The following is a 24,318-nucleotide window of genomic DNA, read 5'->3' as shown; positions in this document are numbered from 1 at the left end:
ACTTCCCTTACGGGTCTACTCTATTATCTCCTCAATGAATCCACATAAGTATTAGCAAGCCCTAAAAAATGGATGAGCTACAAATCTTGAACGTTGTGAAATATTGTGGTACAATATTGAGAAAATCGGTACATTTTCAAGAATAGATCCTTCTAGCCATAAAATCTGCTCTTCTAATGTCATATATCTGAAATAAAGCTTCTCTGTATTTATCACATAGAATGATTCTAATAGTTTTTACTTGAAATAATGCTCAGTTCTTAAATTATGAGATATAAATTCCTTGAGTATTATTTTTCTTTTTTTTTTTTCATTTTTTTAACTCTTCCCCTGTATGTGTAAGTCTGCACGGATACCATAGGTTGTTCTGTGATCTAATATACGTGAAAGGCCTGGTAGTCAGTCGGGCACGCCCATCCTCCCGTTTTGTTACTCTGGTTGTTTCACAAGGAGTTTTGTAAAAGTCCTACCACCAGTCACCTGAATGCCCTCCGCCTCCACACTACAGGACTCTGGGTTAGCTCCAGCAGCCAGGGCTCATGGTTCATAGGGTTTAACTATTTAGTAGGTGTTAACTCTTAGAAAAGTCCCAGAGGCTGGTAATTTAAGAGAGCTCTTTTCTTAAAAAAAAAAAAAAAAAAAAAATCTAAAAAATTAAAAAGATAGCTCTTTCTCCCTTCCCAGAACTAATCAGAATCCTAGAGTAAGTAAAGTGGAGGAGGAGATGGGAAACACGCTTATGACTTGAAATGAACGAAGTCAAGTGCTTATGACGTGAAGTGAATCCGGGATCTCTCTGTGATGTGCAGACTAGTGTGACAGCTTGGGGGGGACGGAAGCCCCAGCAGATGCAGGGCTCACAGCTGTGCCCCGTTCCCCGCAGGACCTTCTAGAGTTGCCACAGTATTTTCAACTGAGGACTTGGGGTGCAGGGAGTTTGCAACCAAAGTCCATCTCAAGTGTGGTCTCAACTAAGCAGCAGGTCCCGGCCGTAATCCCTGAGGGCCAGCCCTCCCCCGGGGACTGGAACCCCAGTGCACTTCGGCGACAGTTTGGAAGTGAATAGAAACCTTCACGTTTACGGTCTACCCGTTTTAAAATTCAATATAATTATGCTTTGTTCCACTTTCAGCAAATAGGCTTTTCCCGAACTGTTTTAGGAATGTCCTCAGGGACTGTGATTGTATGACTGTGTTGCCATGTGTTCAGCTACTTGGCTTTGAATTCTGGAATGATTGGACAGGAAAACAAATGACCTAACTGAGTGCAGAATTTAGTGTGTTTGGGTGATAATCCGGGCCTTAAAATGTTATGGCTCTTGAAACTCCCCTGTCAATGTATTTATCTGAGAGCTGGGCTGTTAACGTCTAGAAAGTATATGATCGCGAGCGCGTCTTTAAAAGGACAAAGTCTATTAAGGCTACCATGAGCATGACTATCAACTTTTAAGATGATTGATGATTTAAGATGAGTTAATGTCTCAATGCCGTATCTCAGAACTTCTAAAACTATAAAATGACTGGATCCTTAAAACTAGCCTGTAGTTTCACTGCAATTGCCATGTGCAATGGTAGTCAGAGTCGGTGGAAAAATTAACTAGCACTAACTAAAATACCTCCAGGGAAAAATAAAATAAAATAAAATAAAATAAAATAAAATAAAATAAATAAAATAAAATAAAATAAAATAAAATAAAATAAAATAAAATACCTCCAGGGAGCCAACCTGGCGAACTAGCAAGCAAAAATAAATAAATAACTGAGGCAACATTCGGTTTAAAAACATCAGATCAAAAAAATAATAAAAATTAAAATAAAAAATAAATAAAAAAAATAAAAACATCAGATCAGGAGTTCTATTTGCTCAAATGTTTCCTTTGAATTTATAATTGCTATTATTAACACATTTCTTTTAAAGAAGTCAAGAATTTTTTTTTTCCTTCCCACATAATTTCACCCACACTTCTTTGATTATATGCTCTAAGATAATAATCATAGTTGCCAGTGGAGGCTTAGGAATTTTATAAACATCGATCAATGTCACAGCTCGAAGTTGATGAATCAAAGAATATCGCAGTAAATTCCGAAAGTGCCTTCCCTATGACACTAGTCAGTCATTGCATGAAGAGTAATTTTAGATTAAAGGTAAAAAGCCCTGCATGTGCACCGGCACAGACCAGGGTTATATTATTATCTGGGCTGAAAGGAGAAGATGAAGATAGGAAGGGCAGAGATCCCCCAATGTCTCATTTGAAAAGAGATGTGGTCACAACCCTATCGTGCTTCTTCCCGCTCAGGTCACCCCCGCGCAGGCCTCGGCTCGAGCAGTCCTGCTGAGCTGAACGAGAAATACAGCGCCAGGGGCCTGCGGCCTGCAGACGTGAGCACGGGGACCAACCTGCTCTGCAATCTGCTGACCTCAGGTCTCGCCTTCATTCCCACGAGTTCTAATGCATGGGGTGGAGCCTGGGGGGTCTGGGTTCTTCTCCTCTTGAAGAAGCATCACTTAGTGCAAGAGCCAGAGGACGGGGAAGAGCAGCGAGCAAGTCGGCAGTAGCTGCTTCAAAAGATCCAGCCCCAGAGGGGCCCAGCCAGGAGGCAGGCTCTTCCATGATCTGTCCCCCCAGCGAGTCAGAAGCTCCAGAAACATCCGTAAGTTGTATCCTTGACTCTCCACAGAAAGGGGGTAAGAAGCTGAGCTCTCTGCAGCGGGCAAAGTATGTCATTACGTCTCCTGCATCTGGAGCTGAGGCCCTGGGCCCAGACACACACGTGTCTTCCTCCCAGCTGCAAACACACCGTAGCTTCTGGAAGGGAGCCGTGTGACCCGCAGAGCCTAGATTACCTGGGGGTCCCACATCACCTCCTGTGATTCTTGGAGTCTGTGGGGCTCCGGGTCCACGCTGATTACCTGCCTTGAAAGGAAAACTCATGAAGAGAACGGATAGGTTGTCTCTGGAACTCTCTCTCAAAAATATGCTAGTTTTAAGCTTTCAGTAGCTGATGGAGGAAAGTGAGCCAGCGTCTCGCTGCAGGGCCTGGTCCCCCAGCCCGGCTAATGGTGGGCGCCGGGCCCAGCTCACTGGGGGCTGTCCGAGTCAGCTGGATCTTTTTTTTTTTTTTTTTTGTATATTTTTTTATAGAAGTTCGATTTGCCAACATACAGTATAACACCCAGTGCTCATCCCATCAAGAGCCCCCCTCAGTGCCTGTCACCCAGTCACCCCATCCCCCACCTGCGCCCCCTCCCGTGACTTCATTTCCCAGAGTTAGGAGTCTCTCATGGTTGGTCTCCCTCTCTGATTTTCCCCACTCAGTTCCCCTCCTTTCCCTTATAATCCCTTTCACTATTTCTTATATTCCCCGAATGAGTGAGACCATGTGATGATTGTGCTTCTCCGATTGACTGACTTCACTCAGCATCATACCCTCCAGGTCCATCCACATCGAAGCACATGGTGGGTATTTGTCGTTTCTAATGGCTGAGGAACATCCCACTGTATCCATAGACCACAGCTTCTCTATCCATCATCTGTCGATGGACACCGAGGCTCCTTCCACAGTTTGGCTATCGTGGCCATTGCTGCTAGAAACATCGGGGTGCAGGTGTCCCGGCGTTTCATTGCATCCGAATCTTTGGGGTAAATCCCCAACAGTGCAATTGCTGGGTCATAGGGCAGGTCTATTTTTAACTGTTTGAGGAACCTCCACACAGTTTCCCGAGTGGCTGCACCAGTTCACATTCCCACCAACAGTGTAAGAGGGTTCCCCTTTCTCCACATCCTCTCCAACATTTGTTGTTTCCTGCCTTGTTAATCTTCCCCATTCTCACTGGTGTGAGGTGGGATCTCATTGTGGTTTTGATTTGTATTTCCCTGATGGCCAGTGATGCGGAGCATGTTCTCATGTGCGTGTTGGCCATGTCTATGTCTTCCTCTGTGACATTTCTCTTCATGTCTTTTGCCCATTTCATGATTGGATTGTTTGTTTCTTTTTTTTTTTTTTTTTTTTTTTTTTTTTTTAATTTTTTTATTGGTGTTCAATTTACTAACATACAGAATAACACCCAGTGCCCGTCACCCATTCACTCCCACCCCCCGCCCTCCTCCCCTTCTACCACCCCTAGTTCGTTTCCCAGAGTTTGCAGTCTTTATGTTCTGTCTCCCTTTCTGATATTTCCCACACATTTCTTCTCCCTTCCCTTATTTTCCCTTTCACTATTATTTATATTCCCCAAATGAATGAGAACATATAATGTTTGTCCTTCTCCGACTGACTTACTTCACTCAGCATAATACCCTCCAGTTCCATCCACGTTGAAGCAAATGGTGGGTATTTGTCATTTCTAATAGCTGAGTAATATTCCATTGTATACATAAACCACATCTTCTTTATCCATTCATCTTTCGTTGGACACCGAGGCTCCTTCCACAGTTTGGCTATCATGGCCATTGCTGCTATAAACATCGGGGTGCAGGTGTCCCAGCGTTTCATTGCATTTGTATCTTTGGGGTAAATCCCCAACAGTGCAATTGCTGGGTCGTAGGGCAGGTCTATTTTTAACTGTTTGAGGAACCTCCACACAGTTTTCCACAGTGGCTGCACCAGTTCACATTCCCACCAACAGTGCAGGAGGGTTCCCTTTTCTCCACATCCTCTCCAACATTTGTTGTTTCCTGCCTTGTTAATTTTTCCCATTCTCACTGGTGTGAGGTGGTATCTCATTGTGGTTTTGATTTGTATTTCCCTGATGGCAAGTGATGCAGAGCATTTTCTCATGTGCATGTTGGCCATGTCTATGTCTTCTTCTGTGAGATTTCTGTTCATGTCTTTTGCCCATTTCATGATTGGATTGTTTGTTTCTTTGCTGTTGAGTTTAATAAGTTCTTTATAGATCTTGGAAACTAGCCCTTTATCTGATACGTCATTTGCAAATATCTTCTCCCATTCTGTAGGTTGTCTTTTGGTTTTGTTGACTGTATCCTTTGCTGTGCAGAAGCTTCTTATCTTGATGAAGTCCCAATAGTTCAGTTTTGCTTTTGTTTCTTTTGCCTTCATGGATGTATCTTGCAAGAAGTTGCTGTGGCCAAGTTCAAAAAGGGCGTTGCCTGTGTTCTCCTCCAGGATTTTGATGGAATCTTGTCTCACATTTAGATCTTTCATCCATTTTGAGTTTATCTTTGTGTATGGTGAAAGGGAGTGGTCTAGTTTCATTCTTCTGCATGTGGATGTCCAATTTTCCCAGCACCATTTATTGAAGAGACTGTCTTTCTTCCAGTGGAGAGTCTTTCCTCCTTTGTCGAATATTAGTTGACCATAAAGTTGAGGGTCCACTTCTGGGTTCTCTATTCTGTTCCACTGATCCATGTGTCTGCTTTTGTGCCAGGACCACACTGTCTTGATGACCACAGCTTTGTAGGACAACCTGAGATCTGGCATTGTGATGCCCCCGGCTCTGGTTTTCTTTTTTAATATTCCCCTGGCTATTCGGGGTCTTTTCTGACTCCACACAAATCTTAAGATGATTTGTTCCAACTCTCTGAAGAAAGTCCATGGTATTTTGATAGGGATGGCATTGAACGTGTAAATGGCCCTGGGTAGCATTGACGTTTTCACAATATTATTATTATTTTTTTTTGTTTTCACAATATTAATTCTTCCAACCCACAAGCATGGAATATTTTTTCATCTCTTTACATCTTCTTCCATTTCTTTCAGAAGTGTTCTGTAGTCTTTAGGGTAGAGATCTTTTACCTCTTTGGTTAGGTCTATTCCTAGGTATCTTATGCTTTGGGTGCAACTGTAAATGGGATTGAGGAGTCAGCTGGATCTTATGTGAAATATTTTTAATATCATCTTTGCCTAAAACAGAGGTTGTCATGGAGACACCATCATCTTCTACCGGCCTTCGTTGAAACATGCAAAGTCCCTTGTAAGACTAACAAATTCTTCTCACGCATCCGATCTTTCTACCCTGGTAAGTTTGTGTCACACGGTGTAAGTCAGCTGGAAGCAGTCGACTCGGCCAGAGGTTTGGAAACTCTACAGTTTATTTCCGTTACCTGGGCACCGATTCTGCTCTTACTCTAATGGACACAGCATCCTTTAGTAAATTAACGGAGGAACTCAAGTTTACCTGGGATAGTGTTGAATTAGATTCTTCCACAAGAGGAAATTAATTCCCAGATGTATCCATGTTTCCCTAAATTTCATCTTGCTTAAACCTCTATGAAATACATTTACATATCAGGAAGAAAAGAAAATATTATGAAACTGGACATGGTGATTTAAGAATAACTGCGAGAATTTTTGTGAGCAATTCAAAATAATTAAAACGAATTCTCTCATAACAGATTTTGAAAAGTCTTTGGATTCAGTTTCCAGGCTCTTCCATTTGGAAAGCCTCTAGCTCACAATGAAAACTGCTGCGTTTGTGATCAGGTGAAGCATTTCATTCAAATTGATAATTTTTGGAAAATCTCTCTGAAATCATTATAGTTCTAGGATTCCTCTATTGCATCTACTATAAAATGAATGATCTCCTTAGATTGGAAAAGCCAAGACAGGCAATCCTTGGCATTACAATTATTTTTTTATCTTTTCCTGAAAGGCAAATTCAGTTGCCTTACACTATTTATTCTAGAAACATTTAAGATAATCTCAAAATGTAGTCTAATTTATTTTCATGAAAAATAAGACCTTACCCTCTAGGTTATCCATATTCTACATTTGATTATCACCTTAATATCATATTAGGGTTCTTTCTAAAAAAAAAAAAAGAAGAATCAATCAATATAATATTTTTCATAAGCATGCAGATTTTAGATGTAATTATGCCACTACTGTGTCTAGCCTCGCTCTCTCATCAAGAAAATAGCTCAAAATAGAATAAGCTCCTCACTATGCTCATTGATCTTGCCTTAACTCCACAAATAGGTCCTTTGTTCTGGCATGTACGGTCTCAACCTAGATCCTGTGGTGCTAATGTATCGACAAAGCCTGTATCATGTTATTTCAAGACCCAAACTCGATAAAATTCCCTGACTATACGCCATAGTGCGTGAATTAGCCTCACCCTTGCTTCTATAATGTCTGAATGATTTACAGATTATTTTAGATTAATACCCTATGTGAGGTACGCAAAACTAGTGTCCACCAGTACGTTGGTGGTTTGATTTACTATTAAAAAAATCAAGACTCAGGATAAAAAACAAACAACTAATTATTACCAGAAAAAACAATTTAGTATGAATGAAATGAAAATTAAATCATGAGTTTTGAAAGATTTTATCAAAGTGTAATATTAAAGTACTCCTTCTGACAGATTAGCTAATCTACCATTTTGGGATATTTTGCCATAATTCATCCTAAAACTTTTTAGGATACATCCTAAAAGGTTCCCTAGGACACACTCCTAACAAATAAACAAAAACAAAAAACAGGAAGTTGGGGAGGGGAGCTCAAATACTTGTGGATGTTTATGAACAAGGTGATAAAATAGTAACGGCACATCTTTAGAAAAATCATGTCAAAACCAGCTCTTCCACTTTTAGTGTTGCAATACATTGAAAATTTGCCCAAGGAACTTGGCAGTGAAAATACTCCCTTAATTTTAAAAATAAAAATGGCCCTTCCCACTAGTTCTGCTGTAAGTCAATTCTCTTTGGAAATAGTCCTTTACCACGTAGTTTTCATTCTTTGTAATTACTTTTACCTAATCTGTATTATCAATATAACCTATTTTTTGAAGAAATTTATTTTGCTGATTTTAAATATTAGTAACCCTCCAGTTCTTGTGGCGCTAGATTATTACTTTTTAATTTTTATCTTATTTTTTTATGTATATATAAATACAATGGTATATGCTTATTTATTTTGTCTCAGATTACTCATTGAAAGACTATAACCTGCCCAGAATTATGTTGCGGAGAGAAAAGCGCATACCTACAATGCTTTCCCCGCCCTATTTGTGAACTGCGACACCCAGGACTCTCCTACCCTGGGCCCCCAGACCAGACACCTTCTGTATCCCGCGGGGCTTCCTGCAGTCTGTGTTCCTCAGACACAGGTGCTTCTTCCTCAGTTGTGAGGCGATCCAGGTTTGATCTGAGGGAAAAACCAATAGACTTGCCAGGTTGCCTTTTTTTCAGCTCCTGTCATTTATATAATTTAGTATGGTGAGTCATTTTAATTCATTTTGAAATTAGTCATGGTCTAATTGTGTTTTCTTACAAATGACAAAAATTACAGTTAATGTCTTCTCCCAATCTCTTCCTATTATACCATCTTTGGATCCCTGCGGGTAAGGTGTCCCCATCTCCATTCTCTTACAATCCATCCAAACCTAAACGAGAGCAGCGTCTCTGACTCTAGGGCATGTAAGCTGACTGCGTGCTAAAAACAACCACATTCTCCTTTGTGAGACCTGCCCCTTTGGCTCACAGTAAAATCCCTACCTTGGCTGCAGGTCAACTATCAGTCAAAGGACCATAATGATAACATTAAATTACGGCCAAAATAAAGTAGATTCCTTTCCAGGCCAATAGGAGAAGGAAGGAGAAAAAGATTATATATAACTCCTAGTGATAATTGGAATTCATCTTGATAGCTGTTTCCCCAGTCACTGTCATAATATGAAAATGCCCTAATTTTAGTAAAATTTTGAAATTTTAGAACTATTTATATTGCATAATTAATATGACTTAAGTTGTTCTTTTGGTTGAAGTATGTTCTCTAAACCTCTCCGTTGGATTTATATTTATAAACAGCAGCTGTTTAGACTGTGCTAATTCCTAATGTTAATTCCTTGCATTTCAGGTAGAGTTAAGCGGTTTCTCCTTTGCTCGTAGCTTGTAGTAAAAGATCCATGGATTATTGAGCTAACTTTTGAAAAAAGTATGTGCCAAGATTGCTCTGTCACATATCTCTTAAAATTAATTATATATATATAATTAATTAATTATATATATATAATTAATTATATATATAGTAGTCATCTTAAATTCGATCCAAACTAATGTGTCTCACTTTTAAAATATGTGAACATTTCCAAGGACATTTGGAGTACATTATATCTAAGAAGAGCACTAAAAAAGTAAAACCTTTGCATGCATGATGGTTTATCAATACATCCCAAGTTTCTGTATTTGTGTTTGGTTTTACCCACTGCAGTTTTTCTGGTGGACAATTATACGCTCTGTATATGGAGGAATTTTAATATTGTTTTACTCAGCAAACATATATTAAATTATAACCATATGCTATGAGATAAGCTAATCACAAAGGGTACTGAGACAACTGGGAGAAAGGAAGTGCATTTGAGCATAGCTATAAGTAAGGATTATGAAAGTATTGCTTTATTACATTTAATATATCATATTGTTACATTCGTTACGTATTATAGAGTATTATATCACAATACTACATAAGGTTTTTTAAAACACTTCAAATGGGCCATACGATAGGCAGAATGATACACCAAATATCTATGGAGCCATTGCTCAGCTTTAGTGTAATTTAATGTTTTCATGTCTTTGCTTCATATGTTTTTTAAAAATGAAGCATTACAGATAAAATCAAAGCTCCCGGCACAAATGTCTTGGATTTGCTCTCTTCCTTCTTTCCCCAGAAGTATTCACTAACCTGAATTTCTGTTTCATTATTGCAATTCATGATTTTATACTTTTAATACATAGGGATTCTAGAACAATACATAGCATTACCTTGCATATTTTTATACTTTTGTAAACGGCATTGAACTTCATCTTTCCTTAATTCTTTTCCCATATCATTATTATGCATTTGAGACTTATCTACATCAAATTAATTCTAATAATTCCCAAATAAAAGCATTGATCTGTGAGAAATTCTATGCGTTTCCCTGTTGGTGTGTGGGAAGCATTTCTCTAGGGTGTCTTCTTGGAAGTGGGATTGCTTGGTAGAGTATAAGGTGAATTTAGTCTGCAACCTTTCCAGAGCAGCAGTACCAATTTATTCTTCTATCAACTTTGTGTAAAAGTCTATGTTTCTTTCCATCCTTGCTAACTAGTGTATTTTCAGACTTTATAGTTCTTGCCAAACTGATGAGCATGAAGCAATAAGCTGTTGTGTTGATTAGGGTGGAGAAATGGGTTCCTTTTCATAAGTTTATCAGCTTCTTGATTTTCCTCTCATGCATATATTTTCTGTTCATATTCATAGACCAGTTTTTTTTTTACAAACTGTCAAGTTTTCTTTTCAGATTTTAAATGCTAAAGGTCTAAAAACAAAGGTGCCCATTGATAACCATCTAAAACATAGAATTTATAGAAGCTTTTATACTCCTTACCTTTGTCATGGGAACTAAATCAGCTAAAATATATAAGGCTTTAATAAAGCCTGGCACATGATATGCACACAAGAACACCTACCACTATCATCATCATCAATCGTTATCATCATTTTCACTATATTATTATTATATATCAATTATCATATATAGGTATACCTATTTCCAGACTCCATGCTTAACCACCAATTATCTTTAGGTTATTAGATAATTGGTATCTTTTTTCTGTTCCTTTAATTTTACATTTCTGTATAATTTTATTTTATATGTGTGCTTTGTAAGAAGCGTAGTACAGGACTTTATTTAGTGTTTTCAAATCCATTTATTCCTAACTTTATAGGTAAGTGAAATACAGTTACTCAAGTGATTACTAATATACGTAGGCTTAATTATCTTAACCTTATTTTGTAATTTGTTTGATTATTTGTTATCCTCTTAATTATTTTTTCTTGCAGACTTTCAAGTAGAAAGTTAAGTAGACTTTCTTGTCTACTATTGACATGGTAACAGTTCTGTATATTTTCCTTTTTTTCCCTGTGATATTTGGAAGCCATTCTTTCTATTGTTGCTTTTTGACATAGATTCTTAACTATAAGTTTTCTGTCAAGGCCTAAAGTAATCATTTTTATTCTCCTGAACACTGTAAGTTAGCATGCTTTAATTACTCATCATGTGGCTCTTAATTTTAATATTTTTGTCTGTAGTTTCATGTACATTTTGATTAACATAAAAATGTAATTTGATTTTTCAATGGGAATAAATAAATTCTATTTTATTTTCTTTCCCACCCTCACTCTACATTTCTTTTTGCCTAGTGGGCATTTTTTTTTTCCTAATTGTCTATAATTATCCCTGAGTCACTGTAGTTCACAACCAGATCTAATGATTGTGCTTTATGGGTTCCTGCCCCAAGGTGATGTTAGAGATACTGTGGATTAAGTCTTCAGGGCAGCGCTTGGCTCAAGTTATAGACTCCGGGCTGAATGCTCCCTTCCCCGTCTGTCACACGAGCCACCAGAACCTTGGGCAGAAGATCAAATGACTAGCATGTTGGGGCTCCTGGCTGGCTCAGTCAATAGAGCATGGGATTCTTGATCTTGGGGTTATGGGTTCGAGCCCCATGCTGGGTATAGAGGAGACTTAAAAACTTAAGCAAAAACACAGAACTAGCATGTTTTTGCAGTCTTATTTTATAAGTGGAAAAGTGCCAGCTACCTCCTACCTAAGCTGTAAAGCAGCATTCCTGGTTTTGATTACTTTCAATTCTCATGTTTTGTTAAATATTTTAATGCCTTTTATCTCAAAGGGGCCAAACTATGGATGTACTTCTGTTGGCTTCCAGACCCAGACTCTTCAGCCTCACTTGCTCCTTTGCATTTCTGGTTCTCTTATTGGCTCACAGAGATACGTAACTTATTTTTGAGGCTGGTATGTCTTTTAGATATGTTCATGTTTTATTTATCTGTTTTTGCTTTTGCATGTACAGCGGAGAATAAGCGTCAAGTCAAGAACCTGATGTGCCATTGTTAGCATAAGTCATGAATTGGTTCTTCTGAGTCCAGATATGCTTAAAATCCAAATTTCATAGGGATGAAAAGAATAATGCCTTATACTTAATTTTACATAGTCATTCATGAAATCGTGGGGTTAAGCACAGTTAATGAGGATGACTCAAAATAAATGACCAACAACTATTGATTAGTTAACCATATGGCTGTTATCAGGTTGTTGCTTTTTATGAGGGAGCGGTCTCTATCCTATTACCTGAAATATATTAATGAAATTTTATGATGGCTATGAATATTCATTTATATGAAGGTGAAAATAATCATTTAGGGATCCCTGGGTGGCACAGCGGTTTAGCACCTGCCTTTGGCCCGGGGCGCGATCCTGGAGACCTGGGGTCGAATCCCACGTCGGGCTCCCGGTGCTTGGAGCCTGCTTCTCCCTCTGCCTGTGTCTCTGCCTCTCTCTCTCTCTCACTGTGTGCCTATCATAAATGGATAAAAATTTAAAAAAAGAAAAGAATCATTTAAAAAATACACAGTTTGGAAAATAGAATACTTGCCTTGTATTAACTTTTCAGAGATATGTAGTTGCTCAATAATACCAGTATATTATAAGTCATAGCAATGGCTAGATGAAAAAGGAAGAGTCTATGCTGTCCTAGTTAAAATTTTAATTGCTACTTTGATTAAGTAACAAGATTTAATTTTAGGTAAGGTCACATATTTATGCTTATTTTTTCTTATTTCCAAAATCAGATATAAAATTTTCTTTTCTAAACCCTTCCCATCGTACACTGACCAATCTAAATTTATTCAACTTCCTTTAAATATATACTTACTTTCATTACTTGTTTGAGGCAACAAGTCTGCTACTTGTTAATAATGGGCTGTTTTATTACTTTTTTGTATTTTTAAATAATTTCTATACTATTAACCATGTCCATTTCCCATTATTACATTATATGCTTGGCAGCAATTATCTTGATTGATGTAATTATAGATAGGTACTGCTGCTGAATTCAGAAGTCATTAAAATAATACTTTACATGTTTCACCCCTTGTTTAGAACACTTTAACATATATTAATTAACTCATTGAATTCTCAAAATGACAAGATGAGAAAAGCATCTAAGCATTCTTCCTGCAGTTTATAAATCAAATACAGTGACCTCAGATAATTATCTGTCTACCCACCCACAGCAATAATGGAAAGTAACATCCAGATAATTTGGTTCAAAACTGTTTTCCTTCAGACATTGCAAAAGCATTGAAATAGAAGACAAATGGCAACAGATCATAAGATGACTCTAAATTACAATGAAGATCATAAATTACTCGGGGTTTTTTTCATATTTTAATTCTAATGAAATTTTCGGTATATAGATGACCATCCTTTTTTTTCCCCCTATAATTGTTTCTGGCCCAATCCGTTCTAGGCCAGAGATGGTCCAAGAAATGTAGACTTTTCCAGTGGCATCTGTTGGTGGGAATCTTGCAAGGACTCAGGCCTGAACTGCTCCCAGCAAGTGTTCAGTAATTTAAATAAAAAGGGGTAGGTTTCAGTAATGAAAAACTGTAAACGTTAGAAAACTAGAAAAATAATTGGATTACTTGTAGAGAAAGAGTATATGTAGTTCTCTACTGAGAACATTGGAAATTACTTTCAGGCAAGAAAATAGATGGGTTTTCGAAATGCTTTTTGATAGGGAAAAGTTATATAAAGAGAGAAAGATTTATTCATTTGAGCTAGTTTAGCTGTAGTAAAGACTTTGGTTAGATTGTATATTACATAAATGATCATACACGTGCAGATATATAAGACTTCATGTAAAATAAAAATGGATATACCTTTGAAATCTAGGATGAATATATGTACGTGTATAAATATAGGTATTCCTAGTCAGACTGAAGAAAAGTATCACATATATGTTATACCCACATTTTTCAGAATGGATAATACTTGAAAAAACAAAAATGGAAGACCAAAGCAACTAGGCTCTGCCCATGTTAGATAATTGTATAAGAGTGGCAAGGGGCAGGATAAATTTGAAAAAATTTATCATACAATAAAGAGGTTTTTAGTGTGAATTTCATAATATTATTAATTAGTTCATATTGATTTATATAATACAGATTTTAAAAAATAGTTACCTTCCCATATATTTTGAGGCAATAAAAAAATGAGTTAAATAACTGCATATGAATAATTTCTAGCTAAAATTATTCCAGATTGACCATATTTTCACAGCCTTCTCTTTCCTAATTTCCTTTATGGACTCATATCTAATGTTGAAGTTCATATATTTATCTTTTAGTCTTTATTGTTTTCCATTTGCAGTTCCATTTCCATTTTTTCCAGTTGCATGAAACTATGGGAACTAAATGAAAAAAGTGTCAGGCAATAAGATGTATTAAGTACAGTATGCCTGCGGATATAATATTAAACACAGATTCTGCTATTACTATCAAAATGAATATTAAAATAACAGTGCTACTTTGAGGGTAATGCTACTTTGGAGAATATTTTCTAATAAGCTTACCATAAAATGGCAGATAATTATACTGACCTCATAAGGTTTCTGTGGTATGTAGCTAATAAGCTATTGAAAACTCCATTCAGATATAAAGTTCTTCAAGACTATATTATAATCAGGATTATTGTCAAAAAACATCAAAAATGAATGTGGTTTCCTGACAAAATTAAAGTTAGCAATGAGAAAAAGAGAATCTAACTACACATTAGTTGGTTTTTCAAATAATGACCTTGCTTACTTGATGATAAATGCTCTGATCACATTCCCTGAAGAGGTTGGACATACATAGATTTAATGTCGGAGTCTGGGTCAACAAAAACAACTGCAGTAATTATCATTATTTCACCATCCTCACAGTTGAAACACTTTGAAAGATTAAGCATTAAAAATAGTCGACATTTAGAATACCAGAAAGTTCTTTGACTGAAAATGTTCCATTGGCCTTAAAGAAATGCAATTGGCATGTCTCATACCTACCTCAGGACACTTGTCAACACCCTATTTTGTCCATTAGGGCTGCAGAATAAGAATGAGAAGATCATTAATCAAATTGGTATCATGTGTATGTATATATAAATGACAAATGGTTGCGCAGCTAAGATTTAGATGACAAATGTGGAGAAAGCCCTAAAGCAATACTGAAAGTTATAGAGCTTTAAAAATTCAAAGGATGACCTTTAGAAAGATATTCCCCATATGGTTTTTAGAGGGCATAAATAAACATTAAAATCTAATCGTATTAGTACTCATGAAACAAAACTATAGGTATCAGACATGCTTATCTCAATCAAAATACAGGCAGAAGATTCATGCAACCTGTTAAACAAACAACATCCTAATGCCCTCAGTGTATGACATTTGAATTTCTTTAAAATTTTTATTTTAGATAATCATGACCCTGAAATTCGAATATTTCTATTTCAGCTCTTCTGGGTATCTGCCTCCGGAGAAGTCTGTCATCCGTGCTCCCTACCACCTTTGGAACACCCACCGCGTCCCTTCGTCAGCTCTACCAAGCGCACGGCCAGTGAGGCAGAAGCCGCTGGGCGGTAGCCAGAGCTGGAATTTTCCCTGGCCTTCATCGTGCTGAAATCCACCACCGGGGACACCTGGTGTTATTCGGATTTGCTTTTCACATCACCCGTTTGTGCTCTTGGTTTACTTGGGAAACCTAAACTACAGCAATATGTATTCCCACTACATTTTCATCATCATCCTCTGTGTCACCTCCAAAATGTGTGCTTCTCCACCGTCAACTGCTTCCAGAATCTAGATTCTATACTTATTCAAAATACATGATGACTATCTCCTATATCTCAGGGTAAAATTACCTTCAATCCTTTTTTGGGAGATTAGAATGCATCCTTAAACAAATATGCACACACACGGTAGTGAGTGCATGTATGTGTGAGCATGTGTGAGATGTGGTGACTAGGAAAGGAAGCAATGGGGGGTAATTCCTAAGTTTAAAATAATTAGTGTGCATGTAAATATAGAGACTAGCCCAAATTATCATCGTATCTATAAAAAAGTTATGAGTGAGGCAGTGAGGCTCTGATGTCAGGGCTTTACGGACCATGTTGACCCTGAGAACAGTGGGGATCTCTCTCAGATCCTGAGAACTGAGTTTGTTTTTAACTATAAGGAGTAGCTACCTGTGCAGTAGAATTTGGGGAATTCCACATGATGACCTACCTCATGGTGGCACTGTGAGACATGGCCATCACGGAGAAAATAAAATGTATTCACCCCCAATTTATAAAGCGTGAAACATATATTTGGGAAAATAGATGATCTTTAGACGATTCAGAAGATCTTTAGGAACAATACACCAAAAGTATTGTGTCTTTAAAAATATATAAATGAAATAAATTAGCATATGAAAAATTTCAGGTTTTTCTCTATAATTTTCTGATCCATTTTTTTTTTAAGATTTTATTTATTCATTTGAGAGAGAGAGAGAGAACACAGAGGCCAGGAGGGAGGAGCAGAGGGAGAGAGAGGCAGACTCCTCCCTGAGCAGGGAGCCGGATCCAGGGCTCGATCCCAAGACCCTGAGATCACGACCTAAGCCGGAGGCAGATGCTTAACCAACTGAGCCCCCCAGGGGCCCCTTTCCGATCCATTCTTAATGACACTACACTTTCCCTCAACAACAGTCACAGGTTTCTGCGATGACTACCTTAAGCTCTCCCATTTCCATCTCTTACATTGGCCGCGACCTTCCTTCCCGTGCTTTCCATCTGTCCGACCATTTCACCCCTCGGTTTGAAAATTCTCAGTGACTCCCAAATGATACAATCAATGTTAAAATCCAAACAGAAACACATACACACTCAACTTCTCCCTTGTTTAATAAGAATACACGTTAGCCGGAATGGGATAAACCATTCTCCCTCTTTCATGGTGTCACCGGCTCTCCCATGGGTCTGCTGTCTTCCCTGAACTCTTCTCTGTCCATCAGATTCCATTTTTATTTTCTAGTCATAGCCATCGTGGTCCCTTCAGATTTTTCTCCAGATCATGACAGTTGAGCTTCAATCTCCATCGCTCACTGGCCTCTTCTTACTGTATTTCTTAGCTCAAACTCACTGGCTCAGCTTGATGATTCGCACAAAATATTTGCTCTCTGAGAACACGGAAAAGAGGCAGCATCTTATGATTAAGAGACATGACCTGTAAGATCCAGCTTAGCAGGCCTGTGGGCAGAGCAGGGGATCTGAGAATATAACGTGGAAGGACAGGCGCTAGGGCTGGGTTCAGTCGGCCCGGCTAGCTGTTGCAGGCTGTGTATTCTTGGGCAAGGTTCTTAATCTTTCGTTACCTTAATTTCTTCATCTATATCCTGGTGATTCTAATAAGATCGATCTGGGATGTGAGAGTGATCTGGCTGCAATATCTTCCACCCTCGGTGTCCTTGTCTATGGACGGGATTGATCATGGCTTCATTCGTCTGCTCTGACTGGCGAGGCCGACGTCCCCTTCTTCCCTTACACTCCGCATGCATCCCTCCAGGACACGTGTACTCGATGGGAGAGGATGGACTTCCCTGATAAGAGAGAATGGTTCTTGGGTCAAGGGTATGTGAGAAGCTGCACTCCTCTGCAAGGACCTCCAAACAAGTTCCCTAAAAGGACCAACTTCATAGGACTATTCTAAGCATTAAATGACCATACATATAGCGCGTAGAATAATACCAACCCCTAATAGGCACTATAAAGTGTTAAAGGTCAATTATTTTCTAATTCCATCAAGGCTTAGATTAAATAAAACCTCCAATCCAAACTTATCTGCAGACCCCACTCACTACCATTCCTGGCACAACTAAAGCACAACTATTATTTTTTCTCCTCTGGGATTGTCCTCTATTGTCTCACCATTGTAAGCTTTCTCTCTCATCCATATTCTTCTTTGCTCCTCCTGCCTGGGGATAACACATATCAAATATTTGTTTAATTTAACTCTTTCCAGTGGAAAACCCAGCTTTGAATTAGGAAATATTGCCAAGTACAGTACTTTCACTATTTGTAGGAGGTATGTTTAATATTAAAGAGTGTGATTAGATCTTTGCAATTCTTTTTTTTTTCCCCCAACTTGAAAATTGCTGATCTGAAAATGGAAATTCAACACTCATCTGGCCATTAACCTCTCTCGTAGGAGTTTAAATGTTCTTTCTTCTTTATTAGATGAAGATAAGAGTTAATATGCACAACGAATCCTGGCAAATTCTAATATTCCACCCCATTGGGCTCCCATTACAATAACTTTTATAGGAGATGTGCTGTTGTTTAAATTCAATGAATAATTGGAATAAAATGTCCAACTTACTAGTTAAAAAGATTAATTACTTGAACATAGTTAAAGAAGAGTATTAACTCTAATGTAGTCGTTGAAATTGTATAATGCTCATTACACTTTATATGTAATGGTATGCAAGTCTCCTGTCTCAGGAGGTGTTTGTTTGTAACAAATGCTTAGTTCCTAATGCCATCCATCCTTTATTTTTTTGTTGTTTTTATTTAAATTCCAGTTCATTAACATACAAGGAAATACTGGTTTTAGGTGATTAACATACAAGGAAATATTGGTTTTAGGTGAAACCATCCATTTTTAATTTTTAATTTTTTTAAAAGATTTTATTTGTTTATTCATGAGAGACACAGAGCGAGGCAGAGACACAGGCAGAGGGAGAAGCAGGCTCCATGCAGGGAGCCCGATGCAGGACTCGATCCCAGGACCCCAATGTCACACCCTGAGCCAAAGGCAGACGCTCAACCGCTGAGCCACCCAGGGAACCCACCATGCATCTTTTAAAAGGAGGAAATAAAATGGCCAAGCTGTATTAAAAATACAAATTGCAAGCTGTCCTAATCGTTAGGAAGATTCTTTATTGCATAACTAACCCTGTAGTGGTCAACATGTTGATTCTGACCACTTCTTATTTTGGAATACAGAACATATTTTTGGTACTTCTTGAAAAAGAAGTTAACTTTTTATTTAGATAACCAAATATTGTGAAGGCATCTCATTGTCTACAGACCCACCTGACTTTTTACCTCTCACAGGTATAGAATACAAACTCTTCTTCACATCAAACCATTGGTTGATTTTAAGAAATGAATTCTTATGTGACAAAACTTAGAATGGATAAAATCTTGAACAACTGAATAGTAGTGGCCTATAGGAGAGAAATCTCCCATCCGGTACAGGATATATTTAATTATTTAAAAGTGAAAATCCCATTATCAATTCATCTAACATAAGCAAGCAATACACTCTGACTGCAGTTAACCTAAACAGAAAAGTGAGAATGGCATAGGGAAACTGAGGCAATTGACAGCAAGCCTGTAATACAAGCCCATTGCAAGAGCCAAGTCACAGATTAGTCAGGATTTGACCATTTTCCAGCTGGATGCCCACTGCTGCCACCAAAAACGTCTGAACTCTATGAACACACAGCTAGACGCCCTGCTCCCCACCACACTCTCCACTAGACTGAGTGAATCACAAATCATTCCTGTAGACTATTGTGAATTTTTCAATATTAATTACAGTTACAAATACCATTCAGTGTGTGTGTGTGTGTGTGTGTGTGTGTGTGGTTTGGGGACTTTTTTTAAAATTATTTTTCCAGGCAGCCCGGGTGGCTCAACAGTTTAGCGCCACCTTCAGCCCAGAGCCTGATCCTGGAGACCCGGGATCGAGTCCCACGTCAGGCCCCTGCATGGAGCCTGCTTCTCCCTCTGCCTCTGTCTCTGCCTCTCTCTCTCTCTCTCTCTCTCTCTCGATCTGTCTCATGAATAAGTAAAGAAAAAATCTTAAAAAAAATTTTTTAATGAAAAATACAATCATTTTTCCAACTTTTATAATCTGTAACTAGCTAGAGAACTGAGAGGTAATCTGGAGGAGAAAAAACAATATTTAATTGGAATTTGTGTCTCAATGGCAAACACAGTCAAATAATTCAGTAAAGATTACAGTCAGTCGTCATATACATATAAACTTATGACTCGATACTGACCAACAGAACCAGGGAAGAGATGGCTTTTAAGATATGTGAATCATAAAAAAGAAAAAAAAAAGATATGCGAATCATCTTTAGATCAATATATCTATTCATATAGATCCATGAATCATGTATAAAGAACAGTCATATTTGCTATACCCAAAGGCTTACAAAGGAAGCAATGAGTTTAATTTTAGAGCAGTGGTTTTGGAACAATAAGTCGTTTGTATCCTCTGCTGTTGTGGGGAGGTCGTCCCCTAACAGCAAAATGGGCAGAACCACTCCAGTGTGGAACTGGCAGTTTTGTTCTCTATCCGTGTCCAGGCCCATCGATCTCAAGTGTTCAGGCAGCCGTTCGCCACCAAAATATTAACAATTAAGCTCAGCGCAGTTCCGGTGCCAATGTTGGCTGATGCGTGTGTAACAGAGGTGTATACCAAGATTTCAGTTGTTTGTCAATAGTGTAAATGAAGACTTTGCTTAATTAGGCAATAATGTTTAAATTCTGAAGAACATTTCCTCCATTTTTTTATTTACATTATGAGATTTATAGAATCCACACCCTCTTAAGTTGACACTTTATTATTAGCATTTTAACCCATTACATATAATTTGAGAATTTATTGAGTTTATAATTTATCAAGATATTCCTACTGGGTGTATATATCTAGTTTACTCATGAGTTAAGATGAAGATTCCATTTTTACTTCATCTTTCACCAAATAAATTTAAAGAAGATTAATGAATACAATAATATTATAGGGATAGTAGTTTATATGTTTACGTACAAATACAAAATATTTTTCAATAACTGGTTAACTTGATACTTTGTTAAAATGTATTTTATGAAGTAGTAAGAAACAAATATAAAATAAGTCACTAAAGTGTGATTCTGGATCTCTTTCGGGCCAGGGTCCCTTTGAGAATGTAATGAACATATAAATATACATAATTTGGAATTAAATTAAATTAAATCTGAGGAGCCAATTATCTCAGTATTTTAATAATGCACATACATGTATATATGCTCTCAGTTTCCATCTGGTGCAAACATTTATTTTGCTGAAAAACAAAGACATATTAGGTTCCTTTTCCATAGCCCAAATGGATTTATACTTCAAATGGATAAAAGCGCAAAGTAAATAACTAATACAATTTAAAACTTCCTATCTTTTCCCAGAAAATTAAAACAAAGTGTCTAATCAGTCCAATGTGTTTAAATGGACTAAACCTGATTTAATTATGTGGTTTCTTTCTTTTTAAAGTGTGGCTTGATACAAGATGTGACTCATTAAAAGTTCTGATATACCCTGCCAATAAAGCCTAGCAGATTGCCCATTAAAACCAGGTAATTAAGTTAATATACAAGACACATAAACTCACACATTCTATTTTGAGTTTCTAATCAATCAGGGACCAAAAGTAAGACAAATATTTGAAGCCGAATGCTTCAAATCAGCATCCACACATGCTATATTTAAAAAAGCAAGCTTATTTCATTATTTTAGTGCATGTAACACTGTTAAATGCTACATCACAGAGGAAATTTTCCCTTACCTTGTAAAAGGAGGCATTCATACTGAAGCACGAATCACATTATTAGCATTGTTCAAAAACATAAAATCATGCCTAGCAATCAGGATGGTAGCATATAAAAATAATACAAATGTGTTTCCTATTCCTTAGACTACAATCTAAAATAGTGACAAAAATATAGAGAGCTACTATAATGTATGCATGTCTGAAACTTTAACCAACAGGATTTGAATATTCTTCCAATTTGAGAGGAATATGTTTTGAATTCCAAGACAAAAAGCCAAGGAGTCACATACTGTCTCTCTTTAACCCCATGCGACTGAAGTTGTACTCAATTATACAGAACCTCTGCTCAAGTAATTGGTGCTTATACTCGGGATCTTAGCGGTAAGGTGAAGGTTTGGGCAAGTTTAGAAGCAACTCGGTGGAGTCAGGGAGAGTCCACTTGCAGATCCTCCTGTGGCTGTCCAATTATTCTGACCAAACATGTATTGGGTTATGAAGGTAGCTGTGTCTTGTGTTTTCCTCCCCTTGTATCTGCTAAAATCCCAATTCTGATTTTCCAGGTGTGTTGTTTCCAAGAATCACACTATATCCATCAACAATTTCATATGGGACTTAATTTAGAAGTGTTTTCTGTTACCTCAAACTGAACAGTCTTACTAATACATATTTAAAGGATAAGGAGAGCAAAGATATGTGGCCATCATATAAAAGAGAACAGCAAAATAAATTATATGAAAATATAGGATAACACATTTCAAGAATAAATGGTAAATATAAACAAATGGAAAAAGATGAGAGAAATAACCTTATAAAATGTCCTTGCCCATAATAAACTAAGCAAAAATTATTAACTCCTTTATGATCTATCCAGAAGATTTTCTGAACTGAAGTCATAGTAAACATTATTTAAGGTGAAAGAGAATGATAATCAGAAATTTTGGTAGTCTTTAAAAGAATATCTCTAGGCATATGACATTACTTTGAGAGAAGGAAAAAAAATAAAAAATGGGAATAAAGAAAAATTGACATTAGGCTTCCTGGGAAGAAGTTCAGGAAATTGTTTGGATCTTTAAAAAAAAGAAAGAGGAGAGGAATGCTTATTAGGAGGATATGGTTATAGAATGAGGACCTGGGACTTGATTTATAGTGGAATAGGAAGACGGAAATAAACTTCCAGGAGCTAAGAGTTGATGTGTTCAAAATAACCCGGTCTGGAACACCTGTGGCAGTAGAAACAAAGGTGAACTGCTAGGGCGGGGGCTCAGTGGGTGAGGTGAAGAGTATTATAAAAATCTCTAGTGAAGTGACCATTTCAGAAATTGTTTTACAAGAAATGACATCTAGGGCAGTGCTGAGGATGACGGGGCAGGGAGTGTCTGGGGAACTATATGAAGAAGCAGTAGGATGTTGAATCAAATGTATATGACAATCAAAAGGGAGGTGCACTGAGAATCACTTTGTGTCCTTGCCTGAGCTGGTAGCAAAATGATACCCTTCCATCTGGTTAGATATTGTACAAGTTGGAGAAAGTCAAGGAAAGATGTGGCGGGAATTGATCTTCATCATGTGTAGTTGAAGTTGACAATTGATCAACCCCCTCAAATCTGAAGTACAAACAATTGATCACCCCCTCAAATCTGAAGTACAAACACATGCTATGGAGAGCTGGACACATAGGGATCCCTGGGTGGCCCAGCAGTTTAGCACCGCCTTCAGCCCAGAGCCTAATCCTGGAGACCCGGGATCAAGTCCCACGTCCAGCTCCCCACCCCACGTGGAGCCTGCTTCTCCCTATGCTTGTGTCTCTGCCTCTTTGTGTGTGTGTGTGTGTCTCATGAATAAATAAATAAAATCTTAAAAAAGAAAAAAAAACTGGACACAAAACATGAATGTGAGGTAGAACGAGGGGGATAACATTTATCAGACTTGAATTTGACGGGTATGATGAGCTGTGGTCGCTCAGGCTTCAATATATACCCCATCCTCTGGCAGCTGCATGGGGCATAGCCTTCTCATATAGAAGTAAGGGGGAAAATGATGGTCACAAAGTTGAAATCAGAAGACCAAGATTCATTAGACGAATAAGACTAATAATACTCATTGGAAGAATAAAGATGTTCTTCTTCTTATTGTTAAAATCTGTTAACTGCAGATGAACCTGAAAGCTAAGAAAGTAATGACTTCCTTCTGCTTTTGGTGATATAAACTGTCCAGTCAAAGCAATATTTTGTTTTTAAGCATTAAACTTAATATATAAAGTCCCCAACCAAAGTTAACTGTGTATCCCGATTGAATATTTTATCTTAATATTTTTAATACACAAAGGTCACCTTGGATAACACACCCAAAAGCATCTGTTATTTTCAGTGATCAAAGTTTTAACCACGTTGAAACAAAAAGGAGAAAGAATTTCATTCCTTAGTACTAAGAATCCCTCACTCTTAATTGAAATAAGTAAGCCGACAACAAGGTGAGGGCACCGTCTTCGAAGTGGAAGATGAAAATCTCTAAAAGAGGATGTATACCTTTTTATCAGCGTTTTTTGTGTGTAATTGAATGTGAAAATCCTCCTGTGGGAGTGTAGAAGAAAATATCCAGGAAAATGCCAAAGCGGGGTGAATGGACACAAAGGAGAGACATTTGTTTTATATTGTTAAGTCAAGGAAGTTTTCTTCCAAAATATTGCAATAAGCTGTATCCTAAAGAATAATTAGTAGCCGGCCAAATAAACGTGGCCAAAAGGACATTCAAGATAAACCAAAGTATATGTGTCAAAGCTTTAAAGAAAAAAAGAGCAGGAGGGCAAACTGAAAATTGAGAGGAGACTAGAGTGTAATGAGGAAAGAGAAAAAGTGGCTTCAGGTAAGTAGTTACAGGTAAAGCCTGAGAGAACATGTAAAGG

General features: G+C 37.6%; 1 long non-coding RNA gene across 1 annotated transcript in view; it reads left to right on the top strand.

Annotated features, from left to right (window-relative positions):
- Positions 1 to 15,680, top strand: part of LOC144304492 (uncharacterized) — a 41,566-nt gene extending 25,886 nt beyond the window's left edge. The window contains exon 3 of the long non-coding RNA XR_013371396.1: positions 15,293 to 15,680. This is a non-coding gene — a long non-coding RNA (uncharacterized LOC144304492). The remainder of the gene's footprint in view (positions 1 to 15,292) is intronic.
- Positions 15,681 to 24,318: the final 8,638 nt, after the last annotated feature.

Source organism: Canis aureus, chromosome 34 (genome assembly GCF_053574225.1).
Source record: "Canis aureus isolate CA01 chromosome 34, VMU_Caureus_v.1.0, whole genome shotgun sequence".
NCBI lineage: Eukaryota > Metazoa > Chordata > Mammalia > Carnivora > Canidae > Canis > Canis aureus.
Note: the sequence above shows the minus strand (reverse complement) of the source record. Positions and strands in the feature narration are given on the sequence as shown.